The sequence below is a fragment of the Balaenoptera ricei genome, chromosome 2, assembly GCF_028023285.1.
Source record: "Balaenoptera ricei isolate mBalRic1 chromosome 2, mBalRic1.hap2, whole genome shotgun sequence".
NCBI lineage: Eukaryota > Metazoa > Chordata > Mammalia > Artiodactyla > Balaenopteridae > Balaenoptera > Balaenoptera ricei.
In genome coordinates, this window is record NC_082640.1 from 34,477,822 (window position 1) to 34,492,295 (window position 14,474).

At 48.1% G+C, this 14,474-nt stretch overlaps 1 protein-coding gene across 1 annotated transcript in view; it reads left to right on the forward strand.

The window, feature by feature from the left end:
* Positions 1-626: 626 nt before the first annotated feature.
* IL16 (interleukin 16) overlaps positions 627-14,474 on the forward strand; it is a 104,308-nt gene continuing 90,460 nt past the window's right edge. Inside the window, exon 1 of the mRNA XM_059912333.1 lies at positions 627-663. The gene's annotated coding sequence lies outside the window, so the exon portion shown is untranslated. The remainder of the gene's footprint in view (positions 664-14,474) is intronic.

Here is a 14,474-nt window from a genome sequence, read left to right on the forward strand (position 1 = left end):
CACTTGGATTAAACAGGCACTGTGTTTGTGTGCGGCGTGTGTAAAGGAGAAAATGAATCACTTCGACTTCGGGCAAAAGGACTGGAGGTGTTGTGTTTGTCCTTCGCAATTACATAAACACACCAGAACCCATTAAAAAGAAAAAGAGATGTAGGGTGGGGAGGGGGAAAGCCGCACTGAGGGCTTGGGATGATCTAACAAGTTTAGCACATTTCCCATACATTCGATCTCAGAAAGCGTTGTGTTCTGTCCGCTCACGACAGACTCCGAGGCCAAGGGAAAGTTTGAGGTTTTACATTTCTGTTTGTGGTACCGGAAAAGGCTTATGATCTGAGGGCTTGATTCAGTGAAATAACATCGCCTTCTACACATTTGCTTCGCAAGGAGGGCAGGAGTTGGAAGCGACCGTTTGGAGATGTTAGAGATTTGCTGGCAGAGGGAAAGGGATTTTTTTCCCTCCCTCCCTGCCGAGGAAAAACAGTTCTAACGAGGAGTTACTTTGTAATTTTAACTCCCATTCAAATACTCCCAGCCCTAGAAGCTGCCGTTGATCCCCGGCGACTTCTTGATCCAGACTCAGGAGGGACCGGTCACGGCTCTCCCTCATCCCTGGAGCCCCCGTCATGAGTTTGCAGAAGAGATTCTTCCCTCGAAGGGAGAATGGTGAGTGAGGCTGCTTCTCAGGGGCTTCACGGGGAGGTGGGGATGGAGGGTTTGACTTTTTTTTTTGACACCCTCTCCAAGGGGTGGAAACCTAGGGAAGCATAATTTTGGTTATGCCGTGTGGTGTTGTGTGTGTGTGTGTGTGTCTGTGTGTGTGCACGTGTGTGGTGCAGCGGGACACAGTCCCTCCCAGTCTGTCTATGTTGTCCTCACAGAGGCTGGCTGAACGCTCACTAGGCTGCTTGGTGGAGGGGTGAGAGGTGGGTGTATCACAGGACCCCCCAAGGGGGATGAGGGTGAGCCCTGGCCAGGGCAGCTGCTTTCTACCTGCCCATTCTTCCTCTGTGAGTGGTCCTGGCAACGCCCAGGGGTGGGGAATATCAATATCTAAATGCCCAAAGCTGTCAGGGTCCCCATGGCAGGGCTCCGCTTCTAGCAGGATGCAGAACAGAAGGGAGAGCTGCTGAGCACCTGGGGGAGACCGGGAAGCAGGTCTCTGGAGCAGGGGGCCCCCTGAGCCTCATGGATCTGAGCCCTGGGAGGGGCGCCACGTACCCTGGCCAGACTCCCTGCCTTGCTGCAGGTACAGCCCCGTGGATCAGATCGTTTCTTATGACAACCTCCTTCTTTTGCTCCATAAACAAACAGGCATCAGGGAAAAGGATTTTAACCCCTCAGCCCAGCTTTTAAAGTCAACACTTGGCAAAACTTCAGCTCTGTCGTAACTTTGGCATAAGAGAATAAACACGTGGTTTTCTTTAAAAAGGAGAGTAAGGCAAGTCAAAGGCACATTCTGACTTTTTCTGCTCCAGGAAGAGATGGCAGAGATGGCTAGAACCCTGGGATCCATTTGGTTAGGTTCTGTTAAAGAATTCTCTGAATTCTGAAGAAAGGCAGTGGAGCACAGGGGCCAAGAACCTGGGCTGTGGGGTCTGGCTACCGGGGACGGAATCTTGGCTCTGAGATGAACAGGCTAGTTGGTGTGGGGAAAGGTATTTAACCTCGCTATGGCTCAGTTTCCTGCTCTGCAAAACAGGGGTCATGAATTCCTACCACACAGGACTATAGAAGCAGTAAATGAGATGAAGCTGGTGAAATGGCCCGAGCAGCATCTGTGCGATACAGAGAACGTTTCAACCCTGAAAGCAGCTGCTCCCCTGTTCCCCTGTCGTGACACAGGAACCCTCACAGAGCACCCAGCCCTTGGGGATGAAAGAAGGAGTTCTCGAGGGTCCCAAGTGGCCATGGCCTCCCTCTCTTGCAGAAGGTAGGCCAAGCTTCAGAGATAAAGTACAGGATGCATTTTCTTACACTGGGGAATCTTTGAGGACTGGACTTGACCTGGTATTTAGTAGGTGCTTGATGTTTGCCGAAACCATTTTATTCATTTTTATTTCCGTGGGGTCCTGCCACTTCCTTTCCCTGGCTGCATCACCATCTTTGGTTGGGTTTCCCTGGTATGTGTAGGAAGTTCACTGGAGAGTGTCCCTGGGCACCTGGGAGGGGTGAGGGAAGCAGAACCGGACCGAGGGAGGAGCTGGGCTGTGACGCTGCTCCAACACAAGCCTCAGCCAATGCAGCCGATCCCATGGGGCTTTGTACCCTTGCAGTGACCCATCACTGCATGTGGGCTGCCCTGGGGAGAGGCCGCTGCCTTCAGCTGAGGGTAAGTCCTGGAGAGAGGCTCCACTCTGAGCTGTCCCAGGCAGCCTGTGTGCCAGCTGTGGGAATGAGTACTCAGTCCTGGGGCAACAACCCACAGCATCACTCCTCGACGGTGATCAAGTCCCTTCTTTCCTCTGAGTTCAGCAGCTGGAAGGTTGGGGGTTCAATGCACGGACACCTGTTCAGTTACATTCTTACACACCATTGCGACCTTGGATAAGCCCCTTCCCGTATCCAGGACTCACTGTCGCTGTCTGTAAGGTGGATGGAAGGTGTTAAGGAGAGACGGTCTCTAAGAAACCTTCCAGCACTGCCTTTCCCCATGTGCAGATTCTGAGCATGTGACAAGGTGGTTGGTTGTACCCTCAGCAATAGTTGGGTCACGTGGTCTCCTCCACAGGTGCCTCCGTTCCTTCTGGCAGAAAATGGAATCAAGATACCTGGGGGCCCTTGTACTCTCAAGGGAGTCAGCAGGGAGGGGCTGGGCCTGTGAGATGCAGAGGGAGGGTCTGTGTAGGGCTGGAGGGCAGGGGGTGGGGTTTGAGGAGAATTCTGCTGTATGCTTCTCCCGCCTCACCCCTGCTCTTCTCCCCCAAACAAAGTAAAACCACATTGGACGCTGCCATCCATCTTTAATGGTAAAGAGCTATATAATGTTGCCTGGGACAGGCATGGATGTAGCTGGCTTTATTTTATTGCCTTTCCCACCCCACCACCAATTTTCTATTTATTTTTCAATCTACAAAGAGTGAAGTCACTATCTCAAACACTTGGAATTCATTCTCAACAGATTATTTATTTAGAGCAGCAGTCTGTGCTTCAGGCATCGTGCTGGGCTCTGATGATCTGATGGGAGACTTGAGATAAACAATCATACAGGCATCAATATAATGACAAGAGGGTTAGTTTTTTTTTTTGGAGTATGGTTGCTTTACAATGTTGTGTTAGTTTCTGCTGTACAGCAAAATGAATCAGCCACACATATACATATATTCCCTCTTTTGTGGATTTCCTTCCCATTTAGGTCACGACAGAGCACTGAGTAGAGTTCCCTGTGCTATACAGTCGGTTCTCATTAGTTATCTATTTTATACATAGCAGTGTATATATGTCTGTCCCAATCTCCCAATCCATCCCACCCCCACTTTCCCCCCTTGGTGTCCATACGTTTGTTCTCTACATCTGTGTCTCTATTTCTGCTTTGCAAATAAGTTCATCTGTACCATTTTTCTAGATTCCACACACATATGCGTTAATTTACAATATTTGTTTTTCTCTTTCTGACTGACTTCACTCTGTATGACAGACCAAAGAGAGTTAGTTGCTATGAGAGGCTCTAAGCAGGGAACCGGCCTAGTCTAGTGGTCAGGGCGGGCCTCTCTGAGGAGGTGCCCTTTGAGCTGTGTGCAGGTGTGTGGGAGTGAGGTCAGGTGCAGAGGTAGGGAGGCAAGCTCTAGGTAAAGAAGGCAGCATGCAGAAGAATAAGGATGAGAAAAGAGAACTGTCTCAAGTCTTACGAGCTTAACTTTGTCACTGTGAGCTTTGTAAGCCTCCTTCCGTCCAGTCTGTTTTCCCTGCAGAATCTTTTAAAAAATCATCCTGGTGACTTGTTAGCTCAGGGGAAAAGAGATTTTGCTGGTGAGGCCAGGTCTCAACAGCCCTCTCTCCGTGTGTCAGCCGGTTCTCTCTGTTCCCCACATCTGGTGGCCAACCCCCGAGGGTGCCTCCTGGAAATCTCTCTGCAAATACTAGCACCTCCCTCCACCTGGGCGCTTCCAGCGCCAGGCGCTGATTTAGGACCCTGATGGGCACTGACTCACTGCATCTTCCCCCCACAACCCTATGAGGCCAATGCCTTGTCTTTATCGTACAGGTGAGCAGAAATGAGGCCTGGGGAGCTTATGCAAATGGTGAGTGGCAGGACTGAGATTTGAACCCAGGGCAGGTCTGTTTCATTCTAAAGCTTGAGTTCTTAGCATGTGGCTGAAAAATAACAATAGTGATCCTGAGGTACATACAGACTGATTCCCGTGCTGTCGTCTCCACTTGGGGTTAGGGTTCTCAGTTCCTGCAAAGTTTTCAGAACCATCACCATTATGGCCCCCACATTATCAACTCTTTGGCTTGCTTTCAGTTGTATTTTTTCCAAAATCTTATTAAAAACGTTCAAACATACAGGAAGGTGGAAAGAACTGTAGTCAACCAGCACATACCCACTATCTAGCTTCTACAAGTAACACTTCATTTGCCTTCTCACATGACCATCCACCCCTCTCTCCATCCACCCATCCATCCATCTTATTTTTTGAATCCATTTCCAAATAAGTTTCAGGCACCACTGCACTTCACTTCTAAACAGTTCAGCAAGTATATAATTAAATCAAGTTCAGGATTTGACTACTCTTCTTCTTTTATTTTTATTTTTTATTTATTTATTTATTTATTTATTTATTTATTTTTGGCTGTGTTGGGTCTTCGTTTCTGTGCGAGGGCTTTCTCTAGTTGCGGCAAGCGGGGGCCACTCCTCATCGCGGTGCGCGGGCCTCTCACCATCGCGGCCTCTCTTGTTGCGGAGCGCAGGCTCAGCAATTGTGGCTCATGGGCCCAGTCGCTCCACGGCATGTGGGCTCCTCCCAGACCAGGGCTCGAACCCGCGTCCCCTGCATTGGCAGGCAGACTCTCAACCACTGCGCCACCAGGGAAGCCCCTACTCTTCTTCTTTTAGGTAAAATTTACACACAGTGAAATGTACATATCTTATGTGTACCATTCGATTAATTGTGACAAACAGATACACCTGCGTAAGACCAACTCTTAGCATGGTGGGAACATTATTCTCACCCCAGAAAGCCCTTCCATGCCCCTTCTCAGTTGCTTTCAGTTTTTCCTGGTAATATATAACATGTCACTAGATTTAAGGGCCTGGTTTAATAAAGTACAGAAGCTGCTTTGTCCTGCCTTGGCCGTGCGGGCAGAACCCTTGGTGGCAAAGACCCCCAACTCTGCTGGGGAGGCCTCACAATGGGTTCAAGTGCAGATTTTGGCTGGGGTTTTGGGAGAAGGGACCAGCACCAAGCAGGTTTTGGGGGGCTGAGGGGAAGCAGATATAGTTAGTGGTGCAGACTGGGCATGGGCTGAGGTTGGGGCTCCGGGGTCTGTCAGTGGGTTTAGGCACAGGCCAGGATGGAGGGGATGGAGGAGATGGAGCAGGTGCCCTTTCATGGGAACTGGACCCTTGGGTGGCGGGGAGAAACATGCCAAGGCTCTGTATATACTCGTGTGTCCTAGGGCCTCACGGGGGGTCCCCATGGGGTCAGGGTGATAGGGACCAAGCTGTTTTCACTGGGGCTGCCGTATATTTCCTGATGCAGCCCAAATGGGTCCAGGAATTGGAGCCAGTACGTGCATCTGTCACTGGGAAAATGGACACAGAAGCAACCAAAATGGGTACCGTGCAGTGTAGGGCGGATACGTTTCGAGTGTCTGAACAGCTGTGATGGAATGAGATGGAAATGGAGAGGGTCCAGGCGCAGGGACTTCTGGCTCCTGCACCCTGCATTCTGTCCTTCCCACTGTGGATGGCGTCTGGGGCATCGCGGGCGGAGTGCTGCTGAAGGAAGGCAGCGCTGATACTTGTGGAAACACCACCGCACCTCAGGCAGTGACAGCATTCTTATTTAAGTCTTATAATCACACATGTTACAAAGGAGACATCTGCAGCTCAGAAGGGGGCGTGGCTTACCCCAGGTCACACAGCCAGTCAGCGGCAGCCTCGTGGTAAGAGCTCAGGCCTCTGGACTCCTGGACCAGTGCTCTTCCCGCACATACCCTGCGGTGGTGCGCATATGCATACCTGGACATGCAGTCAGTTATATCTGTCTGTCTCTACGTCTATACTATATCTGCGGCTATGCATCTGACCACAAAGATCCCTCTCTCCCTCCTTCCTCCTGCCTTTTTGCCCTGTTTCTTTTCTTCTTCTCATCTCTTCTTCTAACAGGTATTTAACATCCACTTTGTGCCAGGGACTGTGTAGGGCGAGAGAGAGAGAGAGAGAGAGAGAGAGAGAGAGAGAGAGAGAGAGGAGACACAGTCCCTGGCATCAAGGATCTCACAGTTACCGGGTAAGACCCAGATGAGAGAGCTTTGAGTGTACAGAAGGGCAGCTCCTTTTTCCATTCATCTGTTGATGGACATTTAGGTTGCTTCCATGTCCTGGCTATATTTGGTACATATATACAATGGAACATTACTCAGCCATAAAAAGGAACGAAATTGGGTCATTTGTAGAGATGTAAATGGACCTAGAGAGTGTCATACAGAGTGAAGTAAGTCAGAAAGAGAAAAACAAATATCGTATATTAATGCATATATGTGGAATCTAGAAAAATGGTACAGATGATCTTATTTGCAAAGCAGAAATAGAGACGTAGAGAACAAACACATGGATACCAAGGGGGAACGTCGGGTGTGGGAGGAATTGGGAGATTGGGATCGACACATATACACTCTTGATACCATGTATAAAATAGATAACTAATGAAGACCTACTGCATAGCACCGGGAACTCTACTCGATGCACCGTGGTGACCTAAATGGGAAGGAAATCAAAAAAGAGGGGATATATGTATACATATAGCTGATTCACTTTGCTGTACAGCAGAAACTAACACAACATTGTAAAGCAACTCTACCCCAATAAAAATTAATTAAAAAAAAAAAGAAATTGCATTCTCCTCTCCACTGCCCCCGCCCCCCAAAAAAGAAGGGCAGCTCCTGATTCCATCAGTGAGTTGGGAGGGAGGTGTCAGGGAAGACTTCCTGGAGGAGATGACTCTGAGCCAAACCTTGAAAAACACAGGAGAGCTGGCCGGGAAGCAGGGGCTCTGGGGGTTAGAAAGCACAGTGTGTGCCGAGGCGCGGAGGTGGGAGAAGGCACGAAGAGTCTGGAGGAACTTCAAGCCCAGGGAGACAGACGAGTCTGCGACCTCGGGCAGGGACTGAACATTTTTACTTATTGAGTCAGTCATGTCACGACAATAACAAATGAAGAAAAGAAAGCAGGGATTTCTTCAAATTTAGAAATGTTGCTTTCTGATGCAAGGCAGGAAGTGGCGTTCCTCAGATAACTGTGTGGGCAGAAGGAGTGCAGGAGGGGTACTGGCAGCGCCCCGGCTGGCCAGGCTTGTTCCACCTCGGCTCGCCCCTTGTCCTGTGTGAACACGCTCTGGAGGGGGCCGGGCCCCCCGGCTGGGGGAGCTCCCGCATCCTGTAAGAGCCAGAAAAGACGGGGCGCTTGACTGTCTCTACACCCTTGGACCGAACACACGGTTCCTGCCAAAATCTTACTGAGTGGAAACATCCCCAGCGCCCTCTCCTCCCCCTGGGTGTGTCATTCATTAATACCTGGCCTTTTCTTGTGGCCTGGTGGAGGGGAAGCATTCTGTGCAAACCATCCTGATCCTGGCCTTGAAAAAGCACCGCCCAGACACCAATCCTTCCCTCCTGGTTTGGTGTTTAACCCTTTCTCAACCTCCCACCCATGTGGCTCCACTGCCAGGGATGGGTAGGGATTTCCAGATTGCCCAACTTGGCATGGTTTATTCATTCAACGTTTATTCCAAGGGCCAGGATTGCCTGGACTTTGTTGTCAGATAACCTTGGGTTCAAAGGCTGGCTCCGTGCCTTGGGAAAGCCGTTTTACGGGCCCGTGCTTCCTCTTTCTCCCTTCCTCGTCCGGAAAATAGGGATAAGGAATGGCACCAACCCTACGATTAGAGCCGGGAGATAGATGCTGTGTTGTCAGTACTTAGTGCAGAGTCTGGCTCACAGCAAGTGCTGCACAAATGACAGTTGGTACTATTATTATTATTATTATTATTACTCTTTTTGTCCGCACCACACAGCATGAGGGATTTTAGTTCCCCAACCAGAGATCGAACCTGTGTCCCCTGCAGTGGAAGTTCAGAGTCTCACCAGTGGACTGCCAGGGAAGTCCCAGTTGTTACTATTATTCATCAGTCAAGGTTCTGTATCTCCAAGTGTTTTTCTTCATCCCACAGCTATGAATTAAACCACGTGACTCCGCTTGTCCAATCCAAAGGGTTATTGGTGCTCTCAGAAATAAACTCTTTTCCCTTGCAGAGAACATTCTCACTCTGTCCCCATCAGTGATGTTGAGGAACTAGGAGAGAGGGTGTGAATATGTTTTTTAAGTTCCATCTAAATCTGAGCCTAATCACATAAATTAGATGAAGAAAATGTCTGCCAGAGCTCTCTGTAAATGCTAAAATACAAACGAGTGTAGAAGCTCATTACATGGCATTAGTCATTTATTTATTCATTCGGTTTGGGGTTGATTCATTCAGTAAGTGTTTACTGAGCCCTTCTGGAACATGCATGTCCTAGAGCTGGAGACCCTGCAGTGAGCAAAGCTGGTGAATTCCTGTTTGGCGTGCTTGACTGTAGATGGGGCACAGAGGTACAGACTAGAGACCGAAGAGACTACAAGACACCTTCAGATGGTGACGAGTTCTATGAAGAAAAGGAAACGTGATGGGGAGTAGCTGAGGCCTAGTGTAGACTGGGAGGAGAGGAAAGGGCACATTTAGGATATCGAGGCAGGAAGGAGACAGCCATAGGAAGATCTGGAAGTGGGAAATTCCTGGAAGAGGAAACAGCTTGGACAAAAGCCTTAGAGGGACATGGGCTTGGCTTGTTCAGGAAAGGGAAGACTAAGAGGGGCAAAATCATGTAAGTCTTTCCAGACACGGTAAAGAATTTGGACTTTATTTTGAAAAAGCAATGCAAAGCCTTGGGGAGGAGTAGTGGGCGGGGTCCAGGGCTTTTAAGGGCAGTGACACACTGCTCTGCATGCCACCATAATGGTAGATACATGATGTGATGCATTTGTCAAAGCCCATAGAATATGCAACCCAGAGAGCGAACCCTGATGTAACCTGTGGAATTTAATCACAATGTCGCAGTATTGATTTATCAATTGTAAGAATGTGCCACATTAATGCAGGATGTTAATAATAGGATAGACCGTGAGTGGAGCCTACAGGAACACTCTGTACTTTCTGGGCAATTTTTCTGTAAACTTAACACTGCTCTAAAAAAAATAAATCCTTTTTTTTAAAATAAAAAAAAAATTGTTTCATAAAGCAGTGCAAAGTCCTAGGAGGGTTTTATGTAGGTGAGGGCCATGATCCATTTTATATTTTCAAAAAACCTACCTGGTTATTGTGTGGAAGTGGATTATGGAGGCCCAGTGAGAAAGGTGAGTGTGGTAACCGGGCAACAGGGAATGGTGGTCATGTTAGGACGGTGGCAGTGAAGATGGAGAGAAGAGGATGGATTTGGGATATCTTCTGGTAGGGCCAATGGGAATTGCTGATAAATCGGATGTGATGTGAGAAGAGAGAAGGAGGAGAGAGAAGGGGCAAATCGCGAGAGAATCAGAGAGAAGGAGGAATCCAGATCGGAGGGCTTATCCTGGCAGGCACTTTCCTGAAAGCTTTACAGTTGTTACCACACTTAATCTTAACAGCAACCCTGTGAGGTAGGTCCTAGCGCAATAACCATCCAATGGATGGGTAAGCCAGTCCACAGAGAGGCGCCCCTTCTTGCCCATAATTATGCACCTGGCCAGGGACAGACGTGAGACATGAATCCAGGAATTCTGGCTTCAGAGCCCATGTTCCTAACTCCTTGATACGGTTTTGTTTTGTTCTGTTTGTTTGTTTGTTTTTTTCGCTTGTGCAAATGAGTGGGTGATGATGGCGACTACCAAAGTATTTTAGATTTTATTGGGGGAAATCAAGAGTACTGTTTGATGGCATAAATTCTGAAATACCTGTTAAACTGTCAGAGGACATGTTAAGCAGATGGTAGGGAAAAAAAAGAGTTTAGAACCCAGAGGAAAGTCCAGGGCTGGGATGGGAATTTGGGAGTTGTTGGCACATGGGCTGCTCATACAGGCCCATGGGACTGGTTGCCGTGGCTTGTTAGAATCGTATAGTGTATTAGTGATGAAATATTACTTTGAAAGGATACAAGCCCAGAATGGACACAGTGAGAGACAGGAAGCCCAGAGGAAGAGCAACATGGCCTGTAAGGAAGTCAGCTAGACTTGTCATATAAAGCAGAACCTTTGGTTTGAATCTGCATGTCATGTAGGGTGGCGGGAAGAAAGGAAGGGCTCTGGAGGAGCAGTCAGGAGACCAGCAATTCCTGACTGCCTGACCTTGGCCGTGGCCATGCAACTTCCCTGGGCCTCAGTGTCTGCATCCATAAACGAGGGTGGATGATGAAACGGTAAAGTCCTGCCCTCAGCCTCGTGTGATGTAAGTTGAAAGTGCTAAATAGGTCGAGGATATATTATCATTACAGTATGGTGTTCCATTTCTAGTTGGAACTGTTCAATTATATTCTGCATCATGACAGTACAGTTCTCCTGACCTAAAGTTCACAGCATAAGGAATCCCTGAGGATTTTCAAAGAATACTAGATGCCCCTGCTCAGAACTCTGAGCAGGCCGGTCAGTTTGTTGGATTCTTGTTCCCATTTTACGCAGGAAGAAAATGAGGCTCAGGAAGGTAACGGGACCTGCCTCAGCTGGCAGAGCTGGCTTGTGCAGAAGCTGGGGTCTCAACCCTGCTCTGACTCCAATCCCTGCCCTCTTTACCTTGCTGCTAGTTGATCAGAATAGATGACCCCCTTGTGGTGTTTTAAAAAGAAAGCACTTTTCCTTTTGCCTTCTGACTATTCTGACTTGCTACAGCAAACGTGTATTACTTTTGTACTTGGAAAAAAAAAAGGGGGGAAAAAGTATCAGAAGAAAATATGAACATACTTAAAAAAAAATGAAAACATCACCGTATAAATAGAACTCTTGTTATAATCCCAGAATATGTTGGCTCTCCAGGGGAACACGATGCAGGAAAGGTCTCCTGATCACATGGCACTAATCCAATCCTGATGGGACATGCAGAAGTGTCTTGGCACTTTATGCCATGATTTCCAACACGCTCTATGTATTCTAGTTTAGGTCATTGGCTATGAAACTTTAGCAAGCCTCAGAATCCCTTGTTAAAAAGATTTCTGGACTCCATGAGCTGGAAGGACCAACACAGTGAGTGGCCTTTCCCCTGGAATGTCCACTTCCTCCCAGACCTCGCAGGCAGCTTGGCCTGTGGCTACGTCCAGGGGCTGTGAGGCTGCTCTCCCACCAGCTGCTGTGCGCCCCAGAAAGGCAAGCCGCTTGCCCTAGTCGCTCCACCTCTAAAATGGGTATAAAAATAGCACCTACTTCATGGAGTTGGTGAGAGGATAAAACCAAATAAAGCACTCATCAGAGTGTCTAGTACACAAAAAGTTATCTGCATATGATAGCCCTTCTTTATATAATTGAGAATGGAGACGCGTGCGCGTGTGTGTGTGCACGCATGTGTGCAGGTACGTGGGGAGATCACATGGAGGTGAAGTTTGATTGATTTTCATGCAAAGGCAAAACAGATAATGCTGCAAAGAACACATGGCTATTTCTTTTTTATGTTTTTACTGTTTGATAATTTATGAAACATTTTTAGATACTTTATTACATTTTTGCAATATGTTGCTATGTTACTACATTTTTACAATATCTGTGTTGAAAACAACATTAATGAAGAAATCCATGGATAATCGAAATTATTTTGATAGAAACTTGAACCATTTCCCTAAAGAAGTAGATATAAGAATAATTATCAGGGAGTGATGTTTTAATTCATTTAAAGCACACATTGAGCTGTGACAGATGCATGAAGGTGCCAAGGTGAGGGAGACATCTGCCCAAACCCTCAGTCTCCTTGGTGTCTCGTATTCCAAAAAAACAAAACAAAAACATGTGGTTACTTCTAGCAGCAAGAATTTGCAGAGCTGTTCCCAGGGGCTCCCTCTCCTGTTGTCTCCTTCCCTCTAACACTCTGCGGTGGGAGTTTTTTTATTTTTTTTTATTTTTTACTTTTTATTTTTTTGGCTGCATTGGGTCTTCGTTGCTGCGCGTGGGCTTCCTCTAGTTGTGGTTAGTTGGGACTACTCTTTGTTGCAGTGCACGGGCTTCTCATTGCGGTGTTTTCTCTTGTTGTGGAGCACGGGCTCTAGGTGCTTGGGCTCAGTAGCTGCGGCATGCGGGCTCTAGAGTGCAGGCTCAGTAGTTGTGTCTCACAGGCTTAGTTGCTCCGTGGCATGTGGGATCTTCCCGGACCAGGGATCGAACCCATGTCCCCTGCATTGGCAGGAGGATCCTTAACCACTATGCCACCAGGAAAGTCCTGTGGTGGGAGTTTTTAATTCCATTTGGCAGATGAGTAAACCAAAGCTGAGACGTGACAAGATCCCATAGGAAGACCTTGGCCGAGCTTGGCATGTAGCTTGGGCGGGCCCCATTTCTCATCCAGGTGGGGCTCTCCCAGCTGCATCTTCCCCCCTTTCTTCAGGCACGAAATGAGCTCGCTTATGGAGACTGTCAGGGCGCAGAGGGAAGACTCCTTTTTCTGGAAGAGGTCCGGAGGGCACTGATATGATACAGTCTCCACCACGAGGGAAACCACCCTGCGTCCGTAAAGGTCTGGGCAGGAATGAATTCACCTTCTGAGAGTGAGCAAGCATGTATCATCTGAAAATGGAGAGGCAGGGGGCTTCCCTGGTGGTCCAGTGGTTAAGACTTTGCCTTCCAATGCAGGGGGTGTGGGTTCGATCCCTAGTCAGGGAACTGGGATCCCACATGCCTCAGGGACAAAAAAACAAAACATAAAACAGAAGCAATATTGTAACAAATTCAATAAAGACTTTAAAAAAATGGAGAGTAATATTCCATTGTATATGTGGCACATATATACACTGGAATATTACTCAGCCATAAAAAGAAACAAAATTGAGTTATTTGTAGTGAGGTGGATGGACCTAGAGTCTGTCATACAGAGTGAAGTAAGACAGAAAGAGAAAAACAAATACCGTATGCTAACACGTATATATGGAATCTAAAAAACAAAAAAAAAGTCATGAAGAACCTAGGGGCAAGACGAGAATAAAGACTCAGACCTACTAGAGAATGGACTTGAGGACACAGGGAGGGGGAAGGGTAAGCTGGGACAAAGTGAGAGAGTGGCATGGACATATATACACTACCAAATGTAAAATAAATAGCTAGTGGGAAGCAGCCGCATAGCACAGGGAGATCAGCTCGGTGCTTTGTGACCACCTAGAGGGGTGGGATAGGGAGGGTGGGAGGGAGACACAAGAGGGAGGAGATGTGGGGACATATGTATAGGTATAACTGATTCACTTTGTTATAAAGCAGAAACTAACACACCACTGTAAAACAATTATACTCCAATAAAGATGTTAAAAAAAAATGGAGATGCAGGAACTGGATTCAGGTATAGGTGACAAGGTATAGAAGGGAGGCTGTGGGATCTGGGAAGGGCAAGGCTGGCCTCCTCACACCTGGGCTACCAGATCGCCCCTCAGCCTTTCTGTCAGTGAAACAGCCTGGGCAGTTGATCCCCAGGCCCCAGCCTTGACTACACTGCGGGTGTGAGCAGAGCAGGCAACACTGACATAGGCCCAGGCTTCCTGCACTTTAGAAGTTACTCCACTGCGCCCCAGAACCAGCCCTGCCGTGTGGAACTGCCCCCCACACCCACTGACAAAGGCAGCTTTATCCCCAAAGTGCCTCCCTTGTGACCGTGGGCCTTGTTCCCACAGAGTGGCTGGATCTCCAAAGCCTTGCATGGAATTCCCGGGGCTTCCTACGAGTTGCACCTACACCCTCATTAAAGCCCCCAGTCAGCCCTGAAACATTTGGTGGTGAGCAGAGGAAAGCATTCCATTTGTTAGAAGAGAGGGCCACACAGAAGTCCCAGCCCGGCACGTACAAACAGCTCACAGAGACCGTGCTTAGGAGAGATGTGTGGGATGGTCATTAAGGGGCAGATGGGTTAAATGTCACCCTTAGATCAGGCTCTCCAAGGGGACATGCGGGGGAAAAGCACTCTGGTCATGCAATGAGAATCCGGATAGGACACACAGAGTGCCTTGTCCCTTTGTGCTGTGGTTCTCCACACGCTCTACGTAAGTGAAGTCCTCGGTTCTCAAACTTG